This window comes from Lagopus muta, chromosome 14 (assembly GCF_023343835.1).
Source record: "Lagopus muta isolate bLagMut1 chromosome 14, bLagMut1 primary, whole genome shotgun sequence".
Classification (NCBI taxonomy): Eukaryota; Metazoa; Chordata; class Aves; order Galliformes; family Phasianidae; genus Lagopus; species Lagopus muta.
The window spans coordinates 15,767,972-15,793,965 of record NC_064446.1 but is presented as its reverse complement, the minus strand read 5'-3'; the positions used below and the strand labels follow the sequence as shown (position 1 = coordinate 15,793,965).

General features: G+C 44.0%; 1 long non-coding RNA gene across 3 annotated transcripts in view; it reads right to left on the bottom strand.

The window, feature by feature from the left end:
- The window catches only part of LOC125700069 (uncharacterized), a 56,949-nt gene that overhangs the window by 19,138 nt on the left and 11,817 nt on the right, over positions 1-25,994 (bottom strand). For all 3 annotated transcript variants that reach the window (XR_007379772.1, XR_007379773.1, XR_007379771.1), the window contains exons 2-3: positions 8,582-8,965; positions 7,737-7,884 (exon numbers count right to left, since the gene is read on the bottom strand). This is a non-coding gene — a long non-coding RNA (uncharacterized LOC125700069). The remainder of the gene's footprint in view (positions 1-7,736; positions 7,885-8,581; positions 8,966-25,994) is intronic.

Genomic DNA, 25,994 nt, shown 5'->3' with positions numbered 1-25,994 from the left:
AGAGGGAGGGGACACAGAGCACAGCCCTGGCCAGCAGGAGGCACAGCAGGCACAGAGGTAGGAATGGTGAACTCTTCAAAAGTGCTTGTTAGATCAACAATAATAATAATTAGTGACCTAATAACGTCACATTAAGAGCATTAACACCTTGGAATCAAAACCCAGCAACTGCAGATTTGGGTAGCCAATACCCAACTGGTGCTTTCCCTTCTCTTCCTACCACAGAGGTAGCTTTAGTGACAGTCCTCATGTTTAATAGGACCTCCTTCTCCCTGGCAGCCCAGCCCCAGCTCTTCACTTCTCCAGTGGAAGCTTTAGCTCTACTGACAGTTTTCATGAACATGAGAAGTACCCAGATACAGCATGGTGGGAAGGAGCAGACAGGACTGCGCCAGCAGAGACCTTTGAGTGCCAGAGCAACATGGATGAGCCAGGAGGCAGATCTGATAGCAGAAGGTACAAAAAGCCCCTGTGCAGTTCTGCCACAACTCAGACATGGCCACAAGGAATCAAGCAACACATTACACAAACCAACACCAGCAGCAGAGCAGATTGCTTATAATACATCCTTAACACCCACAAAATAAAATCCAGTGTCACCACTACAATCCCAATCAAGGCTGAATCATCAGCTTTCACATTAGCACTGAATTTCACTTTTAAAGTAAAGAAATTCATTGGCAAGATCTCTCCTGCCTCCTTTTACCTATGGTTAAATCTCAATAACTCAGGGAAGTTTGCGACTGAGTGAGCAAACAATTTGATCACATAGTTTTGCAGAAGCAAGATCTTTAATAGATTTTTAAACAGTCCTTACCCAGCGACCTTTAAACAAGTTGTAGTTATCATGTGCAAATTCATTATTTCTTAAAATGTTTTAATTTCATAATTAACTTGAATGCCCTACTTGCATTCAGATTAAACTTGCCATTTTACCTGTACTAAAAGAAATTGGATGGATGGGGAGGAAAAACACTTTCCTACTTTATCTTTCCAGCCACGTGAGACAGCAGGGTTCTCTCCACATGCCTGCAGCTACCAAAAGATTCCCACTGTTTGCAGCCCTCCTGCCTCTGCAGATGCTGGAGCACGACCCAACCTGGCTCAGCAACGCGCCTCTCCAAGGCCGCTGGGCACAGCACCCGCGTGACTGCTCTGCTCCTGCTCCCCAGCAAAGAAAACAGAATTCCAGGAAAAAACAAACCCTCAGAATGCTGGCTTTCCTGGGCTGCCTTCCTGCATGGATTTTCTGGCGTTCGTTTTCTGGTGTCTCCCTCTTCCAGCCAGCCAGAGACAATAGAGACAAAAATAAAAAGAAACCCATTGCCAGAGGAATCAGCTGGGCCTGAATACCTGCAACTTGTCAGTAAAACGGTTTAAAGTCTTCCCAGTTCCCTGTCAAGTCCTCAACAGCTGAACACCTGCACGCTCCATCTGTCCCTGCTTTTATAGATCACCTTCTACTGCAGTCACTTGCCACCAACCTGTCCCTATCTACCTTCTGAAGATCATTTCTCTCCCCAGGCCCTGTGTGACCAAAACACTCCAGCACACACCAATTGCTGCAGCGTAGAACCTTAGAAAAAACAAGCATTGCCAGCAAGAAACGTCAGCATTCCCCAGTGGTTTGCTCAGCTACAAAAGCTTATGTTGCTGTTGGCTTGTCATTGACAAGGCCTGAACTAAGCATAAGTAGTTCCAGCAGTGGCATGAGTTAGATAGGACAGGCACTGTCGATGGTGTGCCCAGAATTCAGTGCTTATTAAAAAACACAGGGGCTCAGAGGTCTTGACGGGGACAAGAGCAATTGGGCAGAGATGGGAAATGTAACCTTTGATGAGCGACAATAGAGGTTACGTGGATGAATACTAATGAGAAAAGTCTGAATAAATTCATACTGGGGTTCAAGGGAAAACGTTTTAACCTGATAATATCTTAGTAGTTGTGCTATCTTGCTGGCCTCAGGAATATTATCTCAAAGAACAAGGTCTGAACATAACCCAGGTTTAGATGTTAATTTGTCCAGAGGTATTTAAAATCAAAGCTCGCTCGCAGTTGTCTAAAAATTGCAGTGCAAGCACTGCAGGTGGGTTGGCCTTCCTGCAACCTTGCCCCATGCCCATCACTGCTTGCACCAGCACAGCTACTCAGCATTCTGCTTCCTTCGACCCTGTCCTAAACACAGAGCTAAGCCATTTTTGCAAAGTGCTACTCAAATACATGAGTACACAAAAAGAAAAACTGGTGGCCAACCTTGGCAGTGAGCCTGCAGCTGGGGTCACCCAACTTTGGGACTCCTCCTCTATGGGTTGGCACAACCACAGCTCATCCAGAAGTCCGCTCTTCCACTTTACAGAGCAAAGATAATGCATGGACAACATGGAAAACACAGATACAAGGATCACAGTTCTACAAATCACAGCAGATTTTGTAGGAGGTCACATCTCAAACTCTTTCCAGGAGCGACCCAAACTATTTAAAAATGTGGGACAATTTGCAGTTCAAAAATTTACAATCACACATCATCCTGTGTTTCCTGCCTTGCTAAGTCCTTCACAGCACTCATTTTGAAACTTGAGATGAACTCCTGCCATTAGGCAGACATCCAATTAACCTGTGCTCTGAGAGGAAGCTCTGTGCTCCTCCTGCAAACAGAAGGAAATCTGGACGACCACCAAAGTTATTTTTATCTGCTCTGCAACATGTTGGTACAAACTCCACTTTCACACACAGTCTTCCAAATGATTAAAAGAAAAATGACAGCAAGTGATATAAACAGGGAAGCAGCAGACATTGAGGGCATCGGAGCAAGCCTTCTCCCTCTCTCCAGGCAGGAGATAAATCCAGCGCAACAAATTAGCACCATAAACACTGCACACATTTGCAGTGATTTATATGTGTATTTTATCTAAGCCAGGCATTTTCTGATTTCTAAGGAGGGAAAAGGATAGCAAAAGGATCCCCATCCATCCCAGCCACTGCTGTTGCATCGGGAACTTGCTGCTCACCATTGCATTAATACCAAGCAGCACTCCTGGGGGTTTTATCTGTAGATCACTAAATGCTTATACAAAGGTAAATATATTCTAGTCTTATCCTACGGCAAATTTGTCTCATTCAATGTGATATTTCAGTGCTTCTGCAGCACCTGTATAGCAGAATTGCAACGCAGAGCAGTTGCTATATTAGCAAGTTGTAAAACCCAGAGATGTTGGCTTATGGTTTCTTTTTTCACCCTCTAGTGAACTTCACATCACCTTTCATACTTTATCATTGTGCTGCATAATCTCTATCTCCGCAGAATTGCTGGGTTCACTACAGTGCCTAATACAAAACATGAAATATTGCACTACGCACCCATGCAGAAGGCCAATTTTCATTAATCAAATATTCAGAAGAGTCAGTGCTCTGTAAAATAATGAGAGCTTAGAAACCAGAGCGCAAGCAAAACCACATAAGATGGAGCTTCACCACTTGACATGCTGACAAAGTTCCCACCAGAAAAATCTCAGACCTTCCTTTCTACACCCCTGACGTCCCCTTTCCAAAGAAATCATTTCCCAAAGTGAAGGATCTATCTGAATTCCAAATTTTAATTCTGTCTCACACAGGACTGCAGAAAAGCGGACGCTGAAAAATTATCTGACTGGGAGCTTAGCAATAGAAAACCATAAATCATCTTGGCAGTTATGCAGTTTTCTTGTGAGGTGGTGGTCATGGGAGTAGCTGTTAACTAACAGATGTGTGCCTACGGCCCTCGCCTTTCAGACTCACCTCAGGAGGTGCAATGACTGTCCATTCAAACTGTGCCCCTGTGCCTTTTCCCAAGGGACAGAAGCAGACTGGAAGGCTGTTGCCCTTGGAGTTTATTTTGGGGCCTAATAAAGGATTCAGGCATTGGATGGAATCATCACGGTTGGAAAAGACCGCTAAGTTCACCAAGCCCAACCGCTGACCCACCACCACCAGCGCCCACCAACCTCAGTGCCAGAGCCACCCTTCTCTTGGAAACCTCCAGGGATGATGACCCCAATACCTCCCCGGGCAACAGTTAAAGAAAAATTAAAAAATAAAAAATAAAAAAGCCAGCACTGAGAGATTATTTATTCTTAGTTAAATCTGCAGTGAGCACAATGACAGGGAAAAATAAGAAATTAATTCATTATCTGGATAGCAAATGAAACAAATGGATGTTTGGGGAGTTTTTGACAGCAAGGCAAGTTAAAAGAAAAAATTGTATAAAATGACACGAAGCAGGAAATTGGACCACTTTTCCAGAGTCTGCTAGGCACCATTAGGCAGAACAATTAGTAAATCTTTCAACAGATAAAAATAGAAGAGTTTATGTAACTTGTGGACACACTACCGGATTCTACTTCAAAAAGACTCATGTGCATTAATTGAGTCTCACATAGGATTCTGCTGAACGCGTCTGCCATACTTCCTGCTGGAATAATCTGATGGAGTTCAATGGAACTGAGATAATTTTTTCTAGCTCATCTGTAACTGTTAAAGACAGTATTTGTTTATGAAAAGATCCCTTGTGCTAAAAGATGAACTCATTTCAAATGTTCAAATGATTTTAAGTCTCCTCCAGTCATAAATCAGCAAGAGGCAGCGGAAGAGTTTTCCACACAGCCATCAAAGTCTGATTTACAACACAGAACGAAGAGATCTAACTCTCAGTTTAAGGAGATACTTCCCAAAATATTTATTTTCTCGGGAAATCAATAGCTACAAATCCACAATTCCAAGTGGGTAAAACTACAGAAGAAAACACAGCTTGCTTTAGAGCCATTAAAATGCTTGAGTTGTGAAGCTTAGATTTAACCCAAAAGAAACATTCAACCCAAGCTGAGATATTTAGGTATCGATCTACCTCCCAACCACCATCACATAAAAAGTCGCTGTGTTTGTCAAGTTAACCAGCTTGCTAATTACCTGCCATAAAAGAAAGGGAGCTAAACACACGTAGGTGTGGAAGTGCTTCAAGAGGGAGCTGGGAAAAAGTTATTTGAACATTTTGCGTATTAATACTGCTCTTAATGTTCTGACTGCTCTTACATTTAATTGCAATGGTTTCAACCACATCAGAATAATCAATCATCACTTTAAAATGTAATTAACTCCTGCAGGAAACTGTTCATGAAGGGAATTAAGAAATTTACTGTCTGAAGTTAAATTTGGGATTGCTTATAGAACTGTTCCAGCACTGGCACACTGCTTTCTGGCTCTGCAGGCACTGCTCAGGCCCCATTTCCACTGAGGGTGGGGAGAACTGTACCCAACAGGATGTGGGTCAACTCATCATTTTGTATTTTATTTTTTTTCACCTGCTACAAAGATGGGCTCAAAGCACTGCCCCCCATCACCAACAGCTTTTGCTCGTATCACCTACTGGGCACGTGGCAGCACCTAGTGAGAGAACAAGGAGTTGCTTCTATCCGTAGGGATATCACCAAGCCAGCAAAACCGCAATACCAATAGTTTGTCCACCTGTAGATGGACCACAGATTTCATTCTTTATCAAACTCAAAGTCTAAACCCAACCAGGAAACCCAGTTCAGCCTTTTCTTTCACGTCATCTGAAAACCACAGCAGATCAGGCACATAAACCATACCAAGAAGTTCTTCCCATCCAGAAGCATCCTCACCAGCTTCCACAGTGCATCTCTTTTCTACATAATCCCTTTTATAATCTACATCATCCCTTTTCTACATAAACCCATCCTTGCTGTTTCCCACACAGGCTTGCAAACAGTTACACGGGTGTGCTCTAACAGATGGAGCAACCAGCTGGATGTTGAGTACCACTCTCTCTATGGCTGGACACATACAGAGCTCTATTAAATTTTAAATTTTAATCAGAGAATGTCAAGTTCAAAATTAAACTTCAGCTTCTGATCTTAAGGTTTGGGAAATGAAATACATTATCAGCCATAAATGCCCTTCTGTTTGAAGGAGAGGGAATGTTGCTCCTGCTTTTGGAAAAAGGCACACAGCAAGTCAGCTCCCGTTCAGCCCTCCCAGACATGGGAGTTTAAGGAAGATTTGAAGCAGTGTATCACAGCATGACCAATTCAATGACTCTTTCAAAATTAAACACAGTTAAAAGTAGCACCATACCCAAGGCTTTTATGCAAAAATCATATCAGTGGCTCAAACCAGTCTTTCTGATGCTTATTGTTTCATGGTAAATACTCACTGTTTCCATGTCATACAAGAGCAGATGAACACCTTATCTGGACTCTCATCCCAGGAGACCACTGAGTGTCCAGGACCTCTCCCACCTAACGGAAGCCTTCACCCTTGCTTTATAAGCAGAGTTACCTTTCTACCCTAGGTTTTCTTGATCTGTTTTAGTGCAGAGCATACCAGGATTTTAAGAACTCCTTCTCAAATGGTCATTTTTATATCTGTGAAAAACTACAGGACCATCTATAATTGAACGTACCCAAGCAAAGACATTTAAATTGGAATAACCTTCACTTCAGAAGAGGCCATTTTTGGAAGGCCAGGAATAGGAAGGACCTTTCCAGGAGCATGGGGCCGTGGCACTGATTTCTGCCCCAGTTGGGATCCCCAGAGGCTGCTCGCACAGCCAGAATGCAAGGAAGACCTCAAACATTCCTTTCTGTTGCACAAACCCTTTCCACACAGCGTTGCCAAGATCCAGATTGACACAAGAGCATCTTGCTACCATTTGAAAATCTAGCAGGAAAAAAAATATTGTTTTTACAGATTCTGCTCTTCAAAAGCAATCAAAAAAAACCAACCAGACTCAGATTGGCAGAATACACTTGTGCTTCTTATTGAATCTTTGCCTCTTTTCTGCCTTAGAAAGGGGCCCAAAATGCAGAGATCTTGATTTAACTATGATGCCTTGCACTTCAGCTGAGGGACTCGGCCTTCAGGTTCAGCCATCTATCCCTGGGCAGAGCCTGAGCCATCGAGATCCAGCACACAACCAGCCACCAAAGCACAGGGCAGGGTGGGAAAGGAGTATCTGCACTATCTATCCCTGTGCAGAGCCAGCTCATCTAACAGGGAGAGGAAACAAAGGGGAAAGAACTTGTAGAAGTAATAAATACAACTTCCCATCTGGCAGCCGGGCTTTTGTTCATGCCAGTCACCTGCAGCAAGTATTTTTTTTTCCCCTCTGAAACAACTCTGCTATATTAACTATGAAATGTCCAAACATATTGCTTTTGTATATCTGTGCAAAAGGAGAACCTGGGGTGAGACACTGGGAGATGTCTGCCTGCTGAGTTCCCCTTGGGGCAGCCATTGCTCAACTTACCAGAAGTCAAACCCCAATGGGATAAGCAGGTAGCAGCAGGCACAGACTGCAGTCACTGCACGGACACACATAGCTTTTACTGAGAAAACCATCACATCTCGCCATGCAACATCATATCTGCTAATTAAGATCAGGAAATCCAGCTGAAACAAACTCAGAAATCCCATCCTGAGTCCCTTCAGTTCATTTTGTTTAAGATTTCACAAAAGGACAACGCACGTGTCCATCCAATGGGTCCAGTGCTCCAACAACAACTAACAGGCTGTGAAACAACCAGAGCACGGTCTGTCCTTTCCTTCAACCTCAAAATACGCTCCTTATAGCCCCAAAATCCAGGAAAGAGAATAAGCTGCTATGCCTTCTATCCCCCACAGCATTAAATAAGCAAACAGACCAACTTCCATCACTCCATGCCTTGGCAGTTCTGTTCTCCTACCTGGTTTGTCAGCAGTAGTCCTGAGCACGGAGCCTGGGCCTGTGCCCAGCAGCGCGCGCCCGCTGGCCATCCTATTCATCTCTGTCTGGCAGGACATCTCCCAGTGGTTTGTGTTCATTTGTCCGTAGACTCTGAGAACGTGGAAAGCCTGAAAGAGAGATTGGGAAAGGTTAATTGGTTTCGTTGACCATCTGTTTGTGCTGTGAATAAACGCTGCGAATAACGCGTAACAAATGGCACCTACAAGGATTAAATAAATCAATTCTGGGGATTAGAAACAACCTATGGACTGCACTAATGGAGCAGAAGGCTGCGCAACAAAAATCAGCATTGCTGAGCTGTGAAGTCTGTGACCTTTAGGGGACAGAAAACCCAGGTTTTCTAGGAAGCCTGAGGTGAAACAGGAAAATAAAACAGACAGTCAAGTAAAACCTGAGCAAATGCTTAGAGGAGTGCAAATGGAGGACAGACTGGTCTCACCTGATGGCACAAAGCAGTTATAATCCTGGGTTTATATAGACCTCTTTGGGTTTTCTATATTCCTTTCATCCCACCCTTTACAGAAGCAATATTAAGAACTCCTGTGCAAGTAAAGTAAATATTTCTAGGTTTAAATACTATTACTTCCCCTCCTTTCTCATCCTTCCCAGAAGAGCTCGAGGAACCTCACTGCATGGACTCCTTCCTGCTCAGGGATGTACAGGTCCCCAGAAGCACCGAGTCACTGCACCATGATGGGGAGCAGGAGAGCTCTGGATGCTCCCCTTGGAATTTCATTTTCAAAATCACAAACGTCACTCAAAATAAATAGTATTTATATACGAATAAGAGATTTTAAACATTACCTTAGCCTAAAATTGTTATGGGATTCCAAAAAGCATCATCATCATCTCAAAAAGTTTTGGTAAGCCATCCAAAAGAAAGCTGCGTCCATCAGTGCATACATGCAGACAAGAACTGCAGGTTGCAGAACAGTTCCCCACCCAAAATGAGCCAAACATGGTAACAAGTAATGCTGGTGGCTTTGGTAGAGCTGCAGGACACTGCAGATTGGGTTTCATCACCAGGAAGGATGGAAGAGCCTTTGAAAGACATCATCCATGGAGGATCCCAGCAAGACGGACTGGTACGTTCTCAGACTATTGATTCCATTCAGCAGGTTTTGTTCCAAAAATCAGTTGCTTTAATCAATATTTTCATAGAGAATTCCAGACCAGTACTTGGAAACACTAGGATGAAAAAAGATGAATTCACTTTGCAAGTTTTAGTGACATGCTTTGATCTCTGATATGATTATTAGGAACCATTAGTGTAGAAAAAAATTACAAACACAGCGAACACATTTTGAACATGGCCAATGATTACTGATTAATGATCACTTTATGAGATGTGACAGTAGTTAATGTAGTGTGCCCAGCTCAAGTATTGACTCAAGATGTTGCAATTCCACAGCAAACAAAAGGACAGCTAAACAGAGGTTTGTGGGCACCACATTTTTGCACATAGAAGCTCTGCTTGCAGGGCATTCTCACAGCCTGGAGCATCCACCAGGGACCAGCAGCCCATGGGAAGCTTTGCTCTGCCAGGCCACCTCCATCATTTTGCACTCTGTTTCCTACCCAAACCCATGAGAAAAAAAGCCCACACATGCAAAAGCTTCCAAGTGCCCAGCATGCATAACTGAGAGCCCCTATTTCCAAGGAGCACTGACCTGGACTTCTTTCCCTACTTGGAGCTCACACTTCAGCAACCTTTAGCATGAGCACACCACCTCTTCCTGCAGTTCTAGAGATCCATCACATCCCACCTGAACACAGAAACTGATGCTCCCAAGCATCTGAATGCCAAGATGCCAAGATTCACTTATTCCTTGTACACAACCACGCCAGAATTATTGATCCCAGGAGTGGCTGTAACCTTTGGAAACTACTCCTCAGTTGTGCTCAAAGTGAGTGAATGGAATCTCAGAGAATAACATGCTTCACAAGTCCAGTATGAATAGAGAGTTCATTTTCAAAGTGTATATAATAACTCATTGCCTCCTAAGGAACAGCAGATACCATCCTGCCCCAGCCCTGCCAGGGAACCAATGGCACCTTTACCTTCACAAAACAGAGCCTGACCCGTTCTGATGTTTCAGGAGTTCCTTGGATCACCTCACCGAAGATCAGGTTCACACTTTTAACAGCACAAGAATAGAAGAAACACCTTAAACCCTGGGAGTTGAATTAGACAGCTGCACAGCGTACACTGCAAACACCGTAGTTGTGCATGACAGCACGCAGAGCCTGCTTAGAACTCACTGTCAGTGCAGATCCATACAGCTGCTAGAAGTTGAAATACAACTACATAACTGAAGGCGATGGGATTTTTTTTTTATTTTTAGGAGTGAATTGAAAGAAATAAGCTCTGATAGAAAACACTGTATCTGAGATCCCTGTAAGAGAGATGCCATGGGGCTTATTACTTACTCCTGTTAAGAACAGAATAACTCGTGAATATCACATTCAATTACCCCATTTCAGGCAGGCTGTAACTTGGAAATGAAGATCATGTCTGATTATCCCATTTCAGGTAAACTGTTGGTGTGAATTATCAGAGGGCTCTAATCTTTTTGCACTTATCTGGAGCACTTAATTGCCCGATGTTAACTGTACTAATGCATGACCAGACCTCACATCTGCCTGAGTCTGCACTCAGTTAACTCCTTAATTGCCACCACGTTCACTCCTCTCTCCCTGCTTCTGCAGCTGCACATTAATTCTTGCCAAAACACAGAAATTATTCAGTAGCATCTTCAGATACTCTGCCAGCCTTAATATTTGCACCAGATGATGCATCTTGGGACTAATAGAGCAAAATCTCCAGAGGTCCCCTATATAGTACATTCCCTGTCTGGCTTAGTCTCATTCAATCACTCATTTAAACAGTCATGCCCTCCCCAAACTGGTTCTGTTGATACTTGGGCATCACGCAGGAAAACATATGGCCATCTCTTAAAGTAAGGTCTTTCTATTAGTCTGGATATTTATGCACTGAGTGTTTCAATAATCATCACACTTGCATGCATCTTACCCAGGATCACAGGGTATCCCAAGTTGGAAGGAACCCATAAGGATCATCGAGTCCAACTCCTGATCCACAGCATTACCCTGCACAAGCTCGCCATCATCCACCTCCTCACCACATCCAGATCACCCATGAAGCAGTAAAACTTGCTTCTCCTATCCTCATCCTCCACAGAGGGGCTTGGAACACTGCATATGTACAGGAGCAACAGAAATAAAGAATCCCGAGTCCTCCATATGCTAACGGCAATTGAAAAGCTTCTTTCCATTTATGCACCTCAGTCCTCTCCAGGAGGAGTTATTCCACACGCTCCTTTCACAAACTCTGTTTTCCCCTCTCTTAGCAGTTTCACAGCTCCTCTGTGCTTCATCCCCAAAACTCAGCTCAGGCACCCGGTGGTGATGCTGAGCCCACTGTCCTCATACAGCATCTGATGGGGCCTTGGGCACCCGCAGAGGGACAGGGGGAACAAGGGAGATTACAGATGGATAACACAGGTTGTCAGTGCTCCAAAAGTGACCAAACTTCTCTTAAGCAATCCCTCCAGGCTCAGGCTAGCCCAGGTCTCCTGGAGCTGCTTCTCAGTGCAGTGCTCTCAGGATAACATTGAGGCACGATCAGGGAGCAGTATTTGCTTAAACCCAAAGTAATTTCCTCTAATGAAACTTCAGCCTGTGTAGAACAGAGATTTAAATATTCTGCCTACAGATCACATATTGCAACAAAAACACATTTATCTTGCGTAATGGAATTGGGGATTGTTTTGTTTTTGCTTTTTGGTTTTTTTTAAAGCCTGTATCTATCTACCACCAAGAAGTGATTTCATACATCCTTTCCACACGTGTCAGAAACTGTGAGAGGATGGCGGTTTTTTTTCTATACTGTGTATTATTAAGCATAATAGTCAGCCACCTCTAGAACCCATCATTGATTGAGATAGATGAAGCTATTTAAAAAAAGAAAAAAAAAAATCTAATGAAGTCTCTTTGGTGCCTCTGAAACTCGGCAGCAAAGATAAATGAGAAACAATTTCTTGATATCCATTATTTTAAATTACAGATATCAGCCCTGATGCTGTTCTCAAGGTTTATTGAGTTTTCATAGAATACCATCAACTTCTACATTCCGCTCATTTAATTGAAACCTGCGACCCAAGTGTTTTCCTCTTGTGTCAGGTTTAAGCCACAGGGCGATGCCTCTGCTGAACATGGGCCACAGCAGTGACTCCACCACCACCCTGGGCAAGCATTCTTTCTGCTCTTATAGCCTAGAGATAATAGCAGACCATAGACTTCTCTCCTCAGCCCCAAGACACACGCATCTAAGCAAAGCCAAAAGACTTCTTTCCAGCTGGCCAGGCTTTGCCTGTCATTGAACACATCCCAGTCACTGACATCATGCTTGCTAGCACAGGAAAATAAGGAGACAGGGACTGAAAAGCATGCCCAGAGCAAGTCCGTCTGCCAAGATGCAGGGAAGGTTTCCTGCCCCCTCCTCAGGGGCACCAGAAATGTAAAGCAATAGGCTGCCATCAGGCAAATTAGACATGGAATTCAATATGCAGTGCAAAAAAGAGATCCTAATTGGATACACTCGTATCCCACTGAGCCATTTCAGGTCCCTTTCCTTACAGCTGCCAAGCACTGGGTTGGAGATGAGGGTCGCTGCCTCACACGTTCCAGGGCCTGTGGTGGCAGGACACAGATTTAGTGGTTAAATCCTTCACATCTCATTGCTTTACCCTTGCACTTCACTCTCCCATGATTTCTCTTTCTGCTACCTGAAGTCCAGGAATGCCTTTGCTTTTCCTCTCCTTTGTATTGCAGAGACAGAGCATGACCTGCAAATATCTCAGCATTTGGGGAAAGCTAATGGCACAGCAGGAGGATGTTGTTGCATTTGGCTCTTACAGTTTCAATATGTTTTATTACATTGGTGCAAGGTAGCAGAGGTGCTAGTGGGTAATTTAAATTTAATCATTTATTTGGACACTTTTAATGTTAACTAGAATGCCATAAATGCTGCAGCTGAGAAGTGGTTTGTTGTGCACTGCCATAAATCCATGTTACAGAAAATGCTCTTCTTTAGTCCACTTTGATTTATCTTTGAGTGAGAGCTACCCAGGATTGTGTAACAGAGCATGATACTGCTTACATTCAATGCAGTGTTTCATCTATAAACTGGAAAAGGATCCGAAACTCATTATAATAATCTTTTTAAATGGTGACTTTTAACTTCACAGCAATTTACAGGAATTTGAGTACTAAGAACTTAATCAGGGCAAGGCAATGGTTCAGGACTCTGCTGTAAGGAACCTCTTGGATCTAAAACTCTTCAGTATGGCAGAAAATAAAAAGGCACATTAAAAGCATACCATCCCATAATAGTGTCTGTACTTTATTAAGTCTGCCTGAAATTCTTAAAGTGACAGCCACAGTGGCCTTACTGTTCCCTATGTCAATCCTTGCACTGGTAGCTGGGTATCCTGACAGAATCTGCTTGTGTAACCTTCACAAAGCTCACCTCATTTGTGGAGTTAAACACTCAGTAGACTTCTACAGTTCCTGTAGTTCTAAGTGCCCTGGAAATGGCATGCTATGAACTGCTGACAGCTGTTTAATCTGCCTTCTAATTGCACAGATCTCTTACAGAACTCAAAGGAGATAAAGCAAAGCAGCACCTCCCAGAGCAATTTCTATCATATTCTGTTGTTTCCAGGGACTCCACTGCATGCAGACCTGGCACCAGGAGTGCTGGGTACATGCTGTCATGTCTGCATTGACTTCCAGCGTCACAGGTAGGATAGAAATCCAATATTAGCTCACCAAGCCCACGTATGCACAAGGATTTGGAGCAAGGGCTGTAACAGCAGAGTCTATTTTAGGGCAGAACAAGAGATTAGAGCAATATTGACTCCTTGCATTCAGGCATTTACCCAAGCTCTACCTTGAGAAGGAACTTTGCCACAGAATTCTAGGATAATCCTACCCTGTGGCTGCTCCTTAGCAAGTCTTTGTGTGGCCATTCACCCCACAATGAGCACACAGCCCTTCTACGTCCCTTTGTGCAAGATTTTTCTCCAGTAACTTAATCCCAAAGCAAACTGATGGACCTTGAGAAAGTAGCACATGTACGGTGTATGTATCTACAGTACTGAGTGCTTCATCAGGTATATTAAAGGAATAATAACATACCACAAATTAAGTGCAAGCTGCGGGAATGCTTTAATACAACCATCAAGGCAGAGCAGTTTCCTATAACACCAACTTTCACCTCAGGAACAAGCAGGGTTTGTACTAATCTAATAAGATGTGGCTGTAGAAGAAAGCTTCCATTGGCTTCAGAGGGCTTTAATTAAGCATGTATGGTCTTGCAAAAAAATAAAACAACACACACAGGTCCAGCTCCAGTGATCTTGAGATTGAACTAGATAAAACTGTATTTTAAGGAAGACAGAAAAAGGAAGCAGTGAATTAACAAATAACGATTGGTCTATTAAATATTACCAGTTAATCCCTGTATCTCCAGAATCTCAGCTATTGGAGAAAACGTCATGAGTAGAAATTAATAGAAATCCAAATCCTATCATCCAAAGCTGAATATTCTTCCTGGGCTATTTAGATCTGAGTAATTTGGAGACACATACAACTTAGAGAAGATGTAGAAGGCTCTCAAAAATAACTGTCCCCATTGAGAGGTTTTGCATTACATCCCAGAAACAAAAATCAGGCCACATCCTTAGCTGGTATAACGTGACACTGTCAATTTCAATAAAGTACAGCAGCTTAAAGACTCCAGGCCCCTCGGCATAATCCTTTCATTTAAACTCAGTAAATCAAAATCAACTCCGCTGATTTCTGCAGAATCACCGCCTTTGGCTAAGCCAGAGGAAAGCCAGAAACTCTTTTTCAGAGGGATTTTCACCGCCTCCTAATTCATGAGCTGTCCCTGGAAGGAGATACACTATGATCTGACCTGCAGGGGATGGGCAGTTTCACCCCTCTCCAGTTCCTACCACCCAGTCCCAACCATCAACATGCCAACCCAGCCCAGCTCCACCTGGCACACTGGGACAAATGGTGTCATTTCTTTTCAGACCTGCTTCTCCCTGTGTCTCCACCCATGAAATATTCCCATGAATCAAGGCTCTGCCTGGCTCCTGTGGCTCTTCTCAGGAGTTCTTACCCTTCCCATTCACCATGGAGTCAAGTTAATTCAGGCAATCTCCCTGATCCACAGCCTTGCACGTGCAACAGCAATATTTCAAGTGATACAATATTTCTCTACAATAAAAGCTTCACCCTTTGAAGATTCAAATAAAAAACACTAAGATATTTCCAGTAATTAGCAATACAGTAACATTTGGACTCCTTTCTCGGTAGCCAAAAGCTTCTCCAGCAGCACAAGCTTTGACACACAGTGATGGAAAGGGCATGAAGACAGGAAGCAAGTCAGGATTTCCCTTTGGGTTCCCTTTTTCCCCATGTGTTTTGAACATGAGCAATAAACTCATTGACTGTTTTGCTTCCCAGAAATACTGCCTGCAATGAAAGCAGGGGCTGGAAGCCTCTGCTGGAATCTGATCCGGCTTTCTGTGCTGAGTGGGCAGGGTTGGAGCACCTTGTGCACCCTTTGCTTTCTCCATGGATAGAGTGGGGGAGTGAGGAAGGAGAGCTGCTTTCTTCCCACTGCTAGAATATATTTTTAAAAGGGATTAAAAAGTGCATAAACCCAAACACTGCTCAAATCTTTTTAAAGCAGCCTAAAATTCAACGGTTTCCATCAGTACCATGCCTGAAGATTTGACTTCAAATGCATCTGGAAGGAAAAAAAAGATAACTAATATTCAAATGTACACTTAAGTCCAGTGCAGCCCTGTGCCCACCCACAGCATTTCCAACCAAAGCAGCGCAGGAAATCTTCTCCCCCATCGTAGCACAAAGCACTGCTTTTGTAAATTACGAGGGGACACGGCGGCTAATAGGATCGGGACCCAGAGAGCAGTAGAAGAAGAGAAAGGATGAATGAGTGATATCTAATACAAAGCGCAATTTTGTTTGCTCACCCCCTCCAAGAGGCAGCTCACAGCTTCACAATATTGCCTGCATTTATAAGGTCGGGGGGGTTCCCTCCTAATGCTGTTATGTGACTGCAATTGCCATTAATTTCAATAGAAGCTTCAAACCTGCTGCTGCAGCAGCAAAAAAAGGTTGTAAAATTCCACCTGTCCTGAAAGATATTTATTGTTCTAGAGAGTAAAACCCTCTGCAACACACAGTTGCTGTTAAAAGCCAAGTGAGAAAAGGAGATCTGGTCGAACAGGAGGACATGTGGGATTCTGAAAGCGCTGGACACAGCACTAAGAGTTGAGCACTACCCACTGTTCAAATGGACTCACCCAACTTACATCCACTTCTTTCATCACTCCTCCGCCTTTCAGAACAGCTTCCTTCCAAATGTATTTGTTTACTAAGGGTTTCACCCCTACCAACCCTTATTCTGACAATGCCTATAATTTCATTGGAAGTGTCCAAGCACATCCCAAGAAACCCACCCAGCCCATTGCAGCAGCAGGAGGAACCCGCCAGCCCAGCTACCAATGGCAGCAATGTGTGCACGCAGACCTCAGTGTGGATAAATGACTGCTCAGCGACTGCAAAGCCTGGAGGATTCCCTCCACCAACCCCAGGTCCTACAGCTGTAGCCTTTTTGGGTCGTGGAGGTCCCACCAGCCACAAGGTGTTCACATCCTTAGCATCACACTGCATCATTCAGCAATGACAGCTGGGAAACCCAGCAGCACGCCCCAAACCGATGGATTTACTACTGCCAGTCATGACTAACATGGTAGAATCAATCTGAGAAGATGCATTTGGGAAATCAGATAGCTATCTCCATGAACAGGATCATACACGCAGCAGCCGTGCTGCCGTTTATTCCATTTACTCAGCACCAAAGCCAACGGGGAAGTTTCCAGTCACCAGTATGATGCCTTAAACAGGGACAGCTGGAACGGAGACAATACGGGGTGCTGGGAAAACCCAACCCATCCAATCCCAACTGATGGGGTTTGCTATTGCCAGGGGGATGTTACAAAGACTGTCAAAAGCAATGAAAATACGAAATTCAAACAGCCTGCCTTTTTCCCTGTACACATGAAAACCATTCCAGCTCCATTATTAATGCACTCGGGCTCATTTGTCAAGACTTTCATAAAAATGAGTTCAAAACCAAGAAAACCTTCAGCATTTTTATGATAAATGCTGGCAAGTCTGTGGGATGGGAGATTAGGCTGCACACTGTGCTTCTTCCCAGCAAATCCCTCCTCACCATTTTAGATTATTTTAAGTCAAAACAAGGCGAAAAAATGAGCTGTTTAAAGCATCAGTAAACAAACAAAGGCCTCTTACTAGCAGGCCTTTATCCTCAATTTATGCCACTTTTATATTTTCTTTTATATGAAGATGTAGTGCCTTTAGCCCTCCAACTCTGCAACTGCAGCTTTTAACACTTTTACCCATTCAGTCATTTATTTACCATTTCCATTTTTGTTTTCAATTCAAGATGAAAGTATTCTTCTATCAGTTATTTATTTAGGGCTCCAGTAAATTGATTTTTCCTTTATATGTGCACTGCACAAACTAAAACATTAAAATAGATGAATCCCATTCTGCTTGTTTGTTTAATTTCCTTTCTCCACTCATACGAGTTTCTGAATTCTTCCTCTGCACCTGGCATCTCAGATGCAGCATCCCCTGAGCAGCACAATGCCAATCCAGTGTTTAAGTTGCTATAATAGCAATGAACTGCAGTGACAGAAGTAGTGAATGAACTCAGTATCAGACACTACCAATATTACACACCCATTAGCCCTGGGGCACCCAAAGCATTTCAACAGCCCCACACATCCCATCCCCCAACTAGACATGCAGTCCAGATCTTCCACTTTGATTTGAATCTGACCCAAGAAGAAGACAGACAAAACAAGCTAAGAGGGATCCCTGAGATCCACAAAAACTCTGCTCTTCATCGTTCTGCAGGAGAACCAAGCGTTGTTTTGCAGCTTTTTTCCCCACCCATTACAATACACAGACAGATGTGCTCATTTCTCTACTTCCCATCTCCCCAAGCCCAGCACGTACCCAGGAGATCACAAGGAGAACAGCTCACATGGCATGCTGGAGGGGGACAGGAGTGCTGTATGGAAACGGTGTAATAAATCCACACCTGTCAGGGAAAGGTGCCCACAGAAACAAAACTGCATTTGAGCAGACTGTTTTAGCTTTGAAAAAACTCACCCTAGAGTGATAGAAAATGAGACACAGACAGGCAAAACACAGAGCAAAAAAATGGAATGTAAATGCCCTGGCAGTCCTGTGCCATGTTCCCCTGCACGCTTTGCGTGGAGTCTCAGCAGAGCTAGAGAAAAGGGCTGCTGCTTTATTTCGCTTTCACCAGCTCCTACAGGGGTCGAACAGAAAGCTTCCTATAAGCCACAGTCTGCACTGACTCTTGCTGATGGCAACAAACACCCAGCAGAAGCTGATGAGAGCCCAAGACAAGCAAACACCATGATCTTAAATACATTTTGTCACTCCATTAAAAGAATAACAACAATATGCACCTACTATGAGCATGCACACGTTGCAGTGCCACAACACACTAGTTAAATGAACATACATCCCTTGGCCCTGACCAAGACTTGCTCTGCAGCTCTCAGTGCCCCTACACCAGCAGCAGGTAATGTGGTCTGCAGCTGTTGAGCCTTTGTAAGAATCTCCTTGTAGTATTCCCCATTGAAGAGTTTAAGTCTCTTCATTCCGCTGTAATGGAGTAATTTATCACCCAATTCCTTTTAAAAGTAACTAATATAGATAGATTAGGTAGTAAGATGTGATACATAAAGAATAATGGTCCATTTTTAATAAGTTTCCAATATGTTATCATATCATGTGATTGATTAGAAAGTTCGTTGTTTTACTCTAACATCTTTTTAAAGACTTCTCAGTATCATTTCAAGATTAAAAAGTTAAAGAAAGCTTAATCATCTTTCTGGATGTAACCTGGAAGAGCAGCGGATTCAGGAGTGCTTGAAATTGTTATCTGGTTTCTTGAGCACCAAAAGTGGAAGCAATCTATCCCACAACCTCTTCAGGCACCACTCCATCCCAGCCGTTCTGTCAGAAAATATTATTGTATGAAGCAGCAGAAGAATGAATTCGTTAAGAGTTGAACAGGTGGGATCAATCCAGCTGCTGGGGAAACTGGGATTTCTTCACTCTTTAGTGAGAGGAACTGCATCTCTCCTATCCCCATTGCCCCCAGTGAAGATGTGCACTCCTACAGCCAGCCAATAATCCAGTTAATCAATACTTCCAAAGCAAAGCATGGTATTTAATCAGGATCACAGTAGCATTCCTTCCCCAGCACAGAAACGCTTGTGCATCTGTGAAACAGTCTCAAAACGTGAAGGAAGGGAGGAGCAAAAAGATCCAGAAAAGAGAAGGGAGAAAAAGGGAGCTGTCGCTATGCTGACCTGTACCAAAGCACAGTCACCTTGTGCACAGCACAGCCACAGCACAGCCCTACCACCTTCAAGGGCTTTACTGAAAGTTATTTATTCCAGTAAACCAAATAACTTCTGTGAAACTCTGCCCAGCAATTCTGCACAGAGAACCTCGCAGCAACTGCTGCTTCCAGACACGCCAGTTAGGAATAAATTCAACCCCAATGTAGTTTTAATGACCTTGATTTAATTAAACCTGAAGGAAAGAGGCTCTCCATTGAAACTAAACATGTATTACAAGAAATCCTTTCTAACCTCTATTCTAACTTAGACTCTTAAATTTCACCCTGAAAACCATCTCCAATCTTTCACAAACAATAACTCAGTGAGATAACATTGCAACAACCATCCCACACCTGAGCATCATTCCTTCTCTGCAAAGGATGCTTCCAGCTAGGAAGCTGCAACAGAAATCAACCCTGCCCATGGCAGTAGCTGGGGTTTATGGGCAGATGCTGCCTGCCTGCAGGGGGCAAGAAAGAAATCTCCCCATCCGCAGGGATGGGGACACGCAGACAGCATGTAGGGCAGCAGCAAAAATGAGCCCATATCCAGTTATTAATACATTCCAACAAAATATGCAGTTTTCTTGCTTATTGCCTTTCAAGTCCATCCCAGAACCTGACATTGTCATTTGAACAGCAGGAAGAAAATTAATTTAATTTGACAGAATACCAAAGCAGCACCGTTAAATCACAGGGACCTCTCAGTTTGGACAAGATCTTCCCAACCAAGCAGAGTTGGGGTAGAAGCAGCCTTACAAGTAAGAAACATTTTTTTTTCCAGGAACATTTGAGCTTTATTTTCCCTCCTTGTAACAGCCTGCATGATTTTTCTTTCATCAGAGAACCAACACAAGTGTTTGCAGTCGGAATGTCTCTTTTAGTTCCTCTGATTTAAAAGAAAAATCTATACACTGACTAGCTCTGTGCTCATATAGCACCTTTGGAGCCAAAGAGAGAAATGCTTTGTTTGGAAAACGTCAAAATGAGATGCATGTTATTACAAAGGAACATATATTATAAATGAGATATTTAATATTTCAATACCCTCCACTCTTTGGCATTAATTCATAATTTCTTCCAAGACTAATTTTACTCTGAAATAGCACCACTGCAATCTATACAACCTGCCTGCATGCACATACCATTACAGCACCTCTTTAACAGTAACAGCCACTCCAACCAGCTCAAAACTCCACTCATTAGCACTAAATACACCCAGGGTGCTGCTCAGCCTCCGTGGCGGGTGCAGGCCTGAAGCATCTCTCTCTGAGCACCCACAGCCAATGTGTGGAAGGGCACAGCTGCACCCGGCACTGGGATTGATGCAGAGATTAAATGCACTTCTTTTTCCATGAGGGCACGGAATGCATTTCCAGCACCACAACCAGCAGGGAGAAAAGGAGCACAATGGACCAGAAGCACCTGCTAAGGTACAGGGTGGGTCAAATCAATAGCCAGGCACGCCATTATCTCAGCCCATTTCCATTGGAAATGCAGATTCCACAATATAAACAAGTAAATAAATAATTTTTAAAAGATATACAACTAAAGAAACCACCTGAGCTTGTCCATCATTCTACCAGTGGGGGAGGGGATCCCGGACCCAGCCCATGCAGGCTGCACTCAGGCAATCTTACATCAAAGCAGCTTTACAAGACAACAAATAAAACCAAAACAAAAAACTGAGATGAAAGCTTCACTGGGAAGAAAACATCCTGCAACCTTTCTGTCCCGATGCGAGCAGATTACAGCTGGCTTTATTCTGCTCTCAGTGCCACACACAGCAATTCCGAGCTCTTGGACCCAGTCATTAGCAGTATGCTAAGCAGGGCTCCTCTCACTGCCTTCTTTTGAGCTGTCTCAGTGGGCTCTCACTGGGCCCTGATCACTTTTTTCCCCCCTTTATATTGTAGTTTGTGTTAATGCATTTTGCCCAACATGAGAAACAATGCTTTTTGTTACTTCTCGAGATCACAACAAATGACAGATGTTTCATGGACTCCATGTGATCATCGTTGATAACAAGTTCTAGGAAATTTTTCTATCAACAGTGAGTGGGACCTCATCCTTATGAATAGTACAGACAGAAACCAGCTGAAGACTTGGGACCTAACACCATGCACAGGCACTGGCAGCAGCTACACCTGGGAGCAGCAGCAATGCTCAGCCTCTCCTCAGCGCAGCTACAAACACCACCCCAGCCCAGAGCCCCCACCACCAACAGCTGTGCACAGCTGGTTCTGCTCCTCTCCCTTTGGGTCCTATTCAAGGACCAAAACCTGAATGCATCCATATCCAGACCAGAAAACTGCATCTCTAAATGGAACTTGAGCACCAGAAGGAAAATGATTGCCCTGGATCCCGTGTTCAATATGCATTTGTGTCAACCTATTTCTCTTCATTACAAAAACAATAAAAACCAAGCTCTAGTAAAGCCAGGAGCCAGGGGGCTGCACTTAGTTATCAGAAGTTCAGCTTGGCTGTAATGCTATTCATATGAAATCTGATATGAAGCCTCCTGGGTATCATGAAACTCTTTATAATACAGAAAGTTCAATACATTAAGGATGCAGAAAATCTCATTTGGGACTGCAAAGCAGCCAAGAGTCCTTGCAGATTCCCAAGGAGCTGGGAGAACAAAATCACAGCAGCCCTTCCAAGCAGCGCAGAAAGAGAATTATCCCATGCATCAGCATCCACATGAGGCAACACCAAATGCTTTACAAACTTTAATAAATTTAAGCCTTATGAATGCCTGTTGTTTTGCAGGCTGTTTATCACTCCCACTGCTCACATCAGACAGGCAAGGCACGGAGGATGCTGCCTGTCACAGCTGGATGCTGCTGGGGTGCACGGGCACAGAGCAGCACTGGGCTCCTGCATCACCTGCCCCACCTCCGTGTCTCTTTCATCCCTGCACGGCCACACCACAGCCAGCAACAGCCTAATGATCTATTTGCAGAGCAGCTTAAGACCACAGTAACAATCCCACCCTGGGATCCGCTTGATTAACGCCAGCACAGCAAGCGTTAGGACATGCAAGGTGCGTTACTGAGGATGTCAGCAAACAAACGTGCAGAGCCCCACATGCAGCTTATTGATATTTCCTTATCTATGCACAACAGACTCAAGAAGGGGGTATAAGCATGCAGGAAGCTGGGCTGCCTCCTCGGTGCCACCCAGCAGCTTCTGTCCTCATCCCATGGCCCAGAGGAAGCTGTTCTCCTCACTGTAGAAACTTCAGAGATGCTCAGCAACGCGTTGACAATTACAGTGCTGTTACAGAATTGTCTGTGTTTGTGAGAATTGGTCCTTCTCCAAGGAGAGGTGCTCCAGCCCTCAGCTCATCCTCATGGCCCTCGTCAGATTGCTCTTAAGCCCCACGTCCCCCAGTGCTGGGGCACCCAGCCCAGACATCATACTCCAGATGGGGTGTCATGAGGGCAGAACACATCTCAGTGCCACCCCTCTGCTGATGTAGCCCAGAATAGCTCCCAGCCTATCACACCCAGCTGCAATATGAAGGTATCTGGGCACCTACCACACACAGCTGACATTCTAGGCCACAAGGACACACTGCTGGAACCCCCAGTTCTTCTCCACAAGGCAATGACGTTCTCAGAACACCCCATCAAAAGCCTATTTCAGGTTCTGACTGCTTCCAGAGCCTTTGTGAATGCAGAAACCCAAAGGGCCAGGAACAGAGAGCAGAACATAAGCACGTGGCACCTCTGTTTTAAGTCTGGAGATGATCAGAAGTTAATGGGATGGTACAGGAACATAACCTCAAAGGCCAGGACACAAAGCGAGCCTCCCCACCGCAGAGGTGCAGCTCCACACAGCACAGCCTTCATGCTGCCAAGTGCATCATGAGCAAATCACCTTGGAGAAACACGGTGCATTTGCACTTAGGTGCTTTCCTTTGACAGGCATAAAATGCCTCACTGCAGTCACTCAGCCTCTTCTGGCTCACTAAAGCATTTTACAGCTGAAATGCCTTTTCCACAAGCTTCTGTGTTAGTTATTAATGACACTCTCCTTGTATCAAATGTGGGTTGTTTTGGTTGGTGCCTTTTTTTGGCTTTGATTTTGTTTGATTTTAGAACTGCAGCAGAGGAACGATTTTCTGCAGCAGGAGTCAAAGCAGGAATTTCTCACCAAAAAATTCATTTAGAATTAATTGATAGAAGGCAGTTCACACAACATTTGCTGAGCGCGCTCGCTAACAGGATGATAAATCCTCACCTGGTGGTACAGCACAAAGGGCTGTGCACTAGAATGGAGCTGAGAAAATGCAGATCCAAAGAGCAAGTGTACAGGGGAAAGTTGAATATTCCTTTTGCATTCTGGCCCTTCTGAGACATCCTTGCCCCCTGGTACTTACAGGGCCCCTGCCACAGACACCACCTCCATCAAATCTTGGTGGTTGATGATCCACCTGGCTGCAGAACAAAGCATTGCACAGTGATTTGCCATTCTCCCATCCTCAAAATGAGTGAATGCCCATAGGAGGAGAAGAAAGTGGCAATGAAGCTTTATACAGAATAAATCACCCTCACTAAGGGATTTTGCATTACATGAAAGAGAAATTTGAGAAATTCCTTTTGTCTGGCCTGTCACCACTGCAAAGTGATTGATCCCCTCCTGGAAGATGGCAAGAGAGGCCAGACTCTGCCAGGACTCAAACAAGTCAGTCTCCATCCCAGCAGCTCTCAAGGAGAAAGCTGCGTCAGAGCCACCACCCTCACAGTATTGAGTCATGGTGGATTTCTCATTTTATTCCTGTCTTTTTCTGCCTTTATCAATACAGCAGACTCATTGAGAAGCCAGGCACATATCCAAGAGCCCTTCCATGGGTTAGCTCAGCAGCAAAACCAACAAGCTGTAAAGCGAGCGCATTAACAACCTCATGCATTACAAAGTTTGCTGTGTAATAATACTGTATATAAATAACAGACTGCTAAGATCATTAAAGCCAATCAGAAGTATAGATTAGCCTGTAAAAGTCTCATTAATGTCTCCAATATTCCAATACAAGGAAAGAGCAGTACCAGTCAGCAAGCTGATGCCGACACTCAGCAGCAACATCAGGGCTTCACACCTCTGCCTTAAAGGTTTACTTCCAGCATGGGCATTACCCAAGCAGCGTTCTACATGGCACGGCTCCACAGGGAGAGGTGAAGCTGCTCATGCCTGTATTGCAGCCCCTAGCCCCACTTGGTGGCCCCACCAGTACAGTGTGTACAAGAACTCTCATTTTCTGATTTGCACTGAAGTACTTCACTGTTATCTACCGTACCTGACATTTCCATCTACAGCTTTTTGCATTGCATTTTAGAGTTGATTTTACCTACAAAATATGTTTTTGCTGGAACCAGGTGCATCTACCATTCCAACACAGCAACACACATCCAGGAAGAAAAAGATGGGAGAACAGGTGAGGAGCAACACACAGTTGCTGGCATTTTGCAGGTTATCTATAGTCCCGCTAAGCCCACAGGTGCTAACGGAGCACACTTTGCTCCTGCTGACAGCACCAAACCCCCACCTGCAGGGCCACAACCTCCCATTTCACACCAGAGAATCTTTAGAGCCCAGCAAACTGCACTGGGCTTCCACACATCCCATGGATGAACAGCAGGGTGACCCCACCAACCGCCCCTAAAGCAGCTGCTTCAGTGGGAAGGCTGAAATGAGAACCTTCCAGGAAACACTTCATGCTTCGCCTTGCAGATGAAGCAACAACTTAAGTCATATTGCAAGCAAAGCCTTATGTTGCTGCTTGGTATAAGAAGTGCCTGCAGAGCCCTGGTACTACAAGTAAATTCAGCCATTAATATCAGCCATAAGCTCAGCACAACTATTTTTCTTAAAGAATATATTCATTTCTCTTTTAAGAGCCACAACTTGTGCTGAAGGCACATTTGCATTTTATTATCCCTAAATGCTTAACTACCATAACTAATGCTTGATTAATAAATAGCTATCTACTGCTGCTACTTTAAGCCTTGCAATTTATATGCAATGCTTTCTTCCCAGTGAACACGGCTCCTTTTTAATCAGTAACATAGGAAGAAAAGGATCGGAATAAGGAAAATAGGCTTAATTCATGTTTATTGTTCCAGCTGAGCTCACTGAGCACTGGGCAAGGCTATACAAAAAGTTCATGGGGCTGATTTAGAAGAGAAACTGGGGGACAAATTCTTTGGGCAGCCACGTGGCCAGCCTTCCCAATTGCAAATCTCTGCCAGGCACATTTGTTTCAGGGACTTCCTGCAAGGCAGCAGAAAACTCTCAGCTTTCTCAAGTTATGCTTCCTGGTGAACAAGAATAGAGATATCTGCAGTGTCCTGGGCAAAATTAATGCCTTAACACCTGGAATCAACCTTCAAACAACAGCTTTTTGTTCTTTCCTTTTTAAATGTGATCTGAATGTGCCAATAATTCAGTTTGAGGCTGTTGAAGCATGAAGTCTTTTGGACTAATTTGAATTAAAATTAAGCTTAGTGATTGCACTTGTGATCACAGAGCCTTCAGGAAAAGGAGATTCCCATTGCTTCCAAGGGTCTCCCTAGACCCCTTTCCCCACATTTCTGCCTTCCAGTGGCCCCACAAAGC